Raw genomic sequence first — 8,041 nt, 5'->3', positions numbered from 1 at the left:
TCATAGGCCTCTTGCACACAAAACAAGAAATATGCTTGATACACCTTCCTGACTTTATTAAATTATATTCCTTTTATAACACAGCACACTTTAGACTTTGAGCCCATTTTAAATTTGTTTGAACATTTTTCCAGTAGGCAATGAAACAAAATGCATGAACCAATAATGACAAAAATGACAAATTCAGAACATTTCCATCATAAAAGTCTACACACACACACACACACACACACACACACACACACACACTATTATATTTTTTTATAATGCAGCACAGAACATAATTATGATTTTCTGTTCCTGAATTTGCGTTAATGATATTTTTTGCTGTTTCCACTGAGGCACAAATGCCCTTGTGCATGACATTTTCTGACTTCTGTTGTACCTGTAGCTACACACTTGACTTGTTACATCCACCCCCTTTTAAAAGTACAACACAGTACAGTATCAGCAATGCATCTACATACAGTAGGAGTAGAACCCACAGCTTTCTGCATCAAAAGCAATTCTTTAACCGGTTGTGCTATCAGCAATGCAAGCAGACTTAGCATTAGCAACACTAAGCTTCTTCCCCTGAAGTTCTCAGCTCCTTGTAAAATCCACTCGACACAACTGTAAGTCTCAACTTTGTAGCACAAAAAATCTGGAAAAAGCCAAAATGTATTAGGGGGGGGGTGCAAAATCCTGGGACACATTTTAAACATTGCTTGCATAATTTCGGAAAGTTGCTAGAATAAAATGTTGTGTTACCACCATGCATTTACTGCCAAGTCTTGAAACTAGGGCCTTGTGCACTATAGTCAGATCAACATACCAGTATCCCAAATCAGGAGTTTCCTAAAAGATAGGAAGACAAACTTAAATGGCTATCATTTAGTGAATTCAGTTCTCACTTCTCACCATAGCTCTCTACCTCTTAGCACAAAAAAAAAACTGGACAAAGCCAATAATGGGGGAATACAGAATTCAGTTCTCACTTCTCAGCATAGCTCTCAACCCCTTAAGTCGACAAAGCCAATAATGGTGGAATGCAACCCCAAAAATAGGGACAAATTTCAAATACTGATTTTATAAACTTAGAAATTTGCTAGAATAAAAGGTTTTGCGTTACCATTTATTTTCTGAAAAAAAAGGAGTCTAAAATTCAAATACCTGTCATTATTTAGTGAATTCAAATATGGAGTCTGAAATTCAAATACCTGTCATTATTTAGTGAACTCAATCCTTCAGTGATTTGCCACAAAAATGCAGAAAAACACAGATTTTATGAGGAACACAACAAAAATATGAGGCATAAATCTGAAAAGTTTTTCACAAGTGGTGGTGGGTAGGGACTTTCACCTGGAGCATTTTACACACACACACACACACACACACACACACACACACACACACACACACACACTGCATAAAAAATACCACGGCAATAACTCTGCATAATAAATACAACGGCATCCATTAATACCTCACACACACAATCCAATAAATGGCAACTCTGCATAATAAATACCATGGCAGCAATAAATGGCAAGAACTCTGCATAATAAATACAACATCATCTGTTAATACCTCATAGCAGCTCTGCTCCGTATAATAAATACAGCTTGTCCTCATAGCAGCTCTGCTCCACATAATAAATACAGGTTGCTCCTGAAAACGGCATCTCACACACACTAGCATATGAAATAAATGGCAACAACTCTGCTCAATAAATAGCACGGCTGCTCTGCTCTGCATAATAAATACAACTACCTCACAGATTGTTTCTGAAAATGGCATCTCTCAGCTCTGCTTGTTCCAAAGGCAGCTCTACTCCATCCATTCTGGCAGCTCTGCTCTATCCATTAACAGTTGGGAAATGGCAGCTCTGCTCCCAGAAATGCATATGCATTGAACCCTTAACTCAGTTCCAACAGGCCGGCAGGCCATTTCACAGAGCCGACGTCATCGTGCATGGACAACGTCAGCTGAAAAGGCCGGAAAAAAATTTTAAACTAAAAATGCCGGGAAATTCAGAAATTAAGGGGTACCACTCAGGAATCATGGCACCCCATTATTTGGACCCAAAACTTGGGAAAAAAACGAGTAATTCCATACAGTCAGGAGGTATGCTTAACATGAACTTCCACTTATCCACCTATACAGGAGGAAGCATGACAAAATATTTCTAACATTACGTAATCATAAAAATGCCACTGATCTATGCCACTGCTGGCAAATGTGGCACTGGTGTATGAAAGTTATACATCACTTTTTAATGCCTACTACTGTTACTAGAAAAATATATGTCTTTTAATAAACAAGCATATTTACTCCAGGTCCCCAGTCTACTCCTGTACATCTGCCTATTCCTTTTGATTTCTTCAGAAGCTAGAGTAAAAAAGAGCATCAGAAAATATTTGATTAGGACCAAAAATGGCAGGTGGTTTGGGTAGCTAAAAGAATTTATGCTTGCAGTATGCAGGTGGTGACTGTGCCTTAACTTTTTCCTCTCATCTGCAAAACAGGTCAGGACCATGACAACTCATGTCACTGTATTGGTGACAGCACTATTGCCTGTGTATGAGATGCCATTAACATGGGTGACAATTCTGGCCAGTCTATTCCAGGCATTATTCTTGTACTGTGACCTGGTACAGCCATCTTGCAGTAGCCACCAGCTGTACTCCTTGAGGCGCATTTCTAGAAAATTTTTGGACTGCTCCTCACACCACATCTCTGCTCAAAATGGAGCACTACCCTCTCCTTCTCCAGCCACAATGTCTCACCTTGTAGAATCTTACAGAAATAGCAGACAACTAGTGTCCAAAATTTGTGTGTCTCATGCACTGTGCAATGGTGGGTATTGACTGCCACTTCATTTGCATGATGGGTGGCAAACTCGGAAGATATTAGGTACTGTATTACTGTTTCTAATGGCACTAAGGTGCGAAAACACATCAGTCCTCCATTACTGCCTATGCAGCTGATGATGCATTCACTATAGTGTCTCCATCTGAGGATAGCCAAATATGGGATGGCAATGCTCTTAACCCTAAAATAACTGGCTGCCTTGGCATGTACGGAGCTGCCCACAAGTGCTTAAGCATATGTATGGCATTCATGTAGGAACCACCACAAGCTTTATCAGGTTTACTCATCTGTCAAACTGAGAGATTCAGAAAGGTAATAAGATGAGCCCTAATTAGAATAATCGTCATGTCCATAGGGGTGAAACTACATCATATATGTGCAATGAGAAGCAGAAGAACTCAATGTAGTACAGAAGTAAACTTCTGTAATCAGGGCTTGAATCCTGCTAAGGGTGTTTTGGAAGAAGGTAGCTGCTCAAGTAAGATTAAATTTGTAGGTTTTACGCATTTATTTCTTTGAATATTGGTAGCTTTTGGTTTGCTCTTTATTCTAAGACTTGTAAGATATATCAGTTTGTCAGTACTTGAAAATGCATTGTACAAAAACTATTAAGGTTTTCATTGGAAGTGTACTGATTGTAGAAGCCTGAAGTCTGTTAGAGCAGATGTCACCACATCACTTAGCTTATGCTGAGATTACTGTTCAACACTATTGTAGTGCTCAGTGTCTTGTGCAAATGTAATTAGCCACATCCTCATTAACAGTGCTATTGTAATTGTCAAGTATTGCTGTTCAATTACAATTATTCTTAAAATAGCTCAGCACACACATATATATATATATATATATATATATATATATATATATATACACCTGACATTTACTTAAACATTGTGGATACAGATATCTGTTTGGCACAACATCATACTATATGGCCAGGTAGGAGAATAGTAGTGTAAAGATTATTAGGGATCATGCTGGGACAAGGATGCCAATTCTACTGTTTTCCATATCCACAGAGCTATGCCTAAAAAGTAGGGCCCAGAGAAAGGTACATCTGGTAGTTCTTCCACATCCACTTATAAACCTAAGTTTGCAGAGGTGATACTGGAGGCCATCTGTCTCCATGGGCAACAGCTCTTTGTTGTTCATTCCATTGACCAGCCGTTTAGTGATCAAGATTGGCCTGAAACCATCAACAATTTTACTACAGTGGGTAAGGTCAAGATCACAACTATGACATGGTCCACCACAGGGCCTCAGATAAGATCCATGCTGCCACCCACACAGCAAAAACCTGAAGCATTAATGTAGGGCATCAGGCAGTGGACTGTCACTCAAAGTACCTCTTACTGAAATGGAGAATTTCCTGGCCTCTTGTAAAGCCAGTAAAACCTCCACAGTGTCCACAATGTCCCACAGTGTGGTGGTGAATTTTGGGGCAAAGATAGACAGGCCCAAGGCGGTGCTAACTGCAGATGGCCCTAGCATGTAGTCCAGTTTTTTGCATCAACAGCTGCATGTCCATGTTACCTTATAGATTCTCTAAACACTAAATTTCTCTGACATACTGTATACAGATTCAGCAAGGCTACAGCAAGCATGTCCATCTGTACAAGGTATGGGCTGAAGTATTATTGTTTCTCATATTTATAGATGTAAAGATATCAGGTACATGTGTAGTTATGGTGCTGGCTCATACTTATACTGGACATTTTGTGTTTTGGTGTATTTAGAGGTAATTCCTTATACAGCACTGTGGAGTTGCCCTCCTCTGATGTTGTAAAACCTGTAGCCTCTGATAATGATGGTGGAAATGAGATGGCACAGGGGTAGTGGATGTGTGTCTGATACAGGGAGGGTGACCTCTGCATCTCCATCACTAGCCATGGACACAGTCTCTTTGCCTGCACATACCCAGAATACACAAATATCTGAGAGAGAACAGGTTGATGGGGATACTGTAGATCATGGAAGTGTGCTGTTCTACAGAAGATAGATATCTGAATCTACCCCTAGCAGTCATGGGTATGGAGGTCAACAGAAGGGGGAGAGAATGTTGTGTAATAATGGTGCTCACCACAGGTATGGACACCACCCTCCCCTCCCCTTGAGGTTGATTTGTTAGTGACTGCAAACCAACATATATGCAGGGCCATTGAGAGGCACAGGCAAGTTCTATAACATCCATGAAAAATACAGAGAGAGAGAGTGATACAGGCTAGTGCATGCTGACCTATGAGAGTGCATGTCCTGTATGTGTGATTCTTTGAATAGACTGAATCACACACAGAAGAGTGCAATGTCTACAGTAGGCCATCTGATCTGGCAGGTGAAAGGGTCATCCTTCACAAGTACTAGCTGTTGTCTATGGCCAAGCGATATCCCACTCACAAAGTGCTACCACTTCCATGGCAACATCTGTTGTGGAAGTGTCAACACCCAGGATAGGGCACCTCCCTGTTTATTGCCATCATCATGTCAAAAAAAAAAAAAGCTTGCTTGCTCCACAGCAGCTCTGCTCGTTCTTTTATCTTGTGTGTATCTCATTTTTGTTTTTCAGCCTGGTGTTTTTGAATGGGCCATCATCATGTTGGTACATCTTCTGCCAGACATCGGTTTAAGTCATGCAGCACATCAGTATCTAGCTGAGGTTGTGGTTTAGTCAGCACAACTCCTGGCAAAGCCAACTTTTGTGCACAGGGGCATGCAAGAGAAGCTGAACCTTCAATCACACATGCCCTGGTAGGTCAAACTGCAATGTTGCACCAAGTACTGCGGCCGTGGCCATCAGACACACACACACACACACACACACACACACACACACACACACACACACACACACACACACACACACACACACACACACAACCGCACACTACTACTACTACAGTTCCCAGCATATCCTACACACCCACTGACCCTGGCCCTCCTCAACAATAACCACCATACTGGTTCCCATAAAAGCACTTTTTCTTTTGCTACTCCTCAGCACTTACTCTCACACACTTCCCTGTGCATGACATTTACCCTGCACTCCCCTGTCCTCCTGTGCAAATGATAATTGTGCCTTGAACTTTGTACATTGTTTCTTGGGTTGCCTATGTCTGATGTACAGCATGACCAGCCTATGCATGGGTAAATACAGTGTGATGTTTTGGCATGCATCATTTTTATTGTATGCACCTTCTTAGCTCTTGTAGATTTATGTTGAAAAGCTGTGTGTAATGCACTGCCTCTTTGCATGTGCCACAACATATTGTGTCCTCTCACATCTGACATGACCATCCCCTGCTGCTGGCTCCTCCTCTGACTCCTCATCTGTCTCAGCTTCCATTGACCATAGTATTGGCAAGTGCTGGCCCTGCAAGACCCAATCCTACTGTAACTGCTTCCTAAATATAATATTGTGTAACCTGTCACACATCATCATTATTTGACACGTATGATAGGGTCATGCTGCAAGGCACCACTGGATGAATCCAGACAACAGAAGTGTGCCTTCAGCAGCCCCAAGGCATGCTGTATATTGTTTTTGGTTTGCAATAGTGCACAGTTGTACCCCTGGTCAGTCTGATTTTGTGGATTTCAGATAGATGTCATGAGCCAGGGTTCCATGACACATATCACCACCAAAAAGGTGACCCTATGGGAAACCACTGCTTGCAGACTGTTTGTACAGGTCATATATATGCCATATGTGAGAGTCATTAAAACTACCTGGGTGGCCTACACACACACACACACACACACACACACACACACACACACACACACACACACACACACACACACACATTACAGATTACATACCACTTGTCAGTTGATGAAGTGATATCCATTGTGGTTCACATATCTCCTTCCCTGTTCAAAAGGTGCAGCCTTTATTTTAATGTTGGTGCAGTCTGCGTTCCCCAGGACCTCGGGGACATGGGTTAACTCACTAAACTCCCTCATGGTATTGGGAGTTGGGTATGTGGGGATCAGATATGTTCCCTAATATGGTGAAGCATGACTAACAAACTTATGAATTAGTCTCAAGGCAGAGGTCTGAGATACTCCCAAATATCTCCCCAGTAAGTCCCTGTAAGATCTCTCTTGCTGACATTTTTAAAGCTACACATATCTTGGTATCTACTAAGATAGGTTCACCATGACTTCCATGGTTATGCAGACAACCAACATATTTCCACAATTTATTGCAGATTGTCCCTATCCACAAGGTACCAGTCCATTAGGTCAGTGCCATGGAAGGCAAGAAATGGTAGGCATGGTCGGATAATTTATTCCTCCAGGGCAGCATCATGTACCATCAGGCAAAGCACCTGCAAAGACAGCCTCCTGCAGATACACATTTCCAATGGTTGCAGCTACCACAAGCATATTTGTACTATGTACATCTGAATTCAAATCTTAAGTGAGCTAAGAAATTAATTTCATGTTTTGTGACTCATGACCATGGTAACACCTGCTTTGTACAAGCAGAATACAGCCTATGTAAATCTTTTGTAATGCTGCTGTCCAGTCTCTTAATAATCTGATTATTTTTACATGAGCAACTCCTCAAATCAATGACATCACTTTTACTTCCATCATAAAATAACTTTAATGTAACAGAGTTTAGATGAGCTCCATAACTTCAAACCACACACACACACACACACTTTATCACATTTCATTCAAGCTGCTTTGGTAATTTACTGTGACACCCGTACAGCTTTCATTCACACTCAGGTGAAAATGCTGGTTAAACAATGCAACAAATATCACTACTATGCTTTCATGATTTTTGAACTGATGATACATTTATGCCAAACACCATGAAGCTAGAAGTCACAGATACAGCATCCTTCACTGAAACAGGGATTGCCAAATATGATATTGCTTATCTTGCCCTTAAAAGTATAATACATCAGAATATATACTGTTTTATTTGATAAAAACTTGTCAACAAATAATGTGGCAAAATACAGAATTAAAGTCATGGATATTATATTTGTGGAGCACTAACTATAAATTAATCTGCATAGTGTTTTGTCAAATCTGCCATTATACATGCAATTAACAGAAACGTACTTACTCAAGTTTAAAGTTGATGAGTCTGATACACCTGGAAATGTGAACTTGTCTTTATCAATGACAATGTAATTAGCTTAGCTTTCCCATGCAGTGTTAAGTGAGACCA

This window comes from Protopterus annectens, chromosome 4.part1 (assembly GCF_019279795.1).
Source record: "Protopterus annectens isolate FY-2018-M chromosome 4.part1, PAN1.0, whole genome shotgun sequence".
Classification (NCBI taxonomy): Eukaryota; Metazoa; Chordata; order Ceratodontiformes; family Protopteridae; genus Protopterus; species Protopterus annectens.
This window is presented reverse-complemented; position numbering follows the sequence as displayed.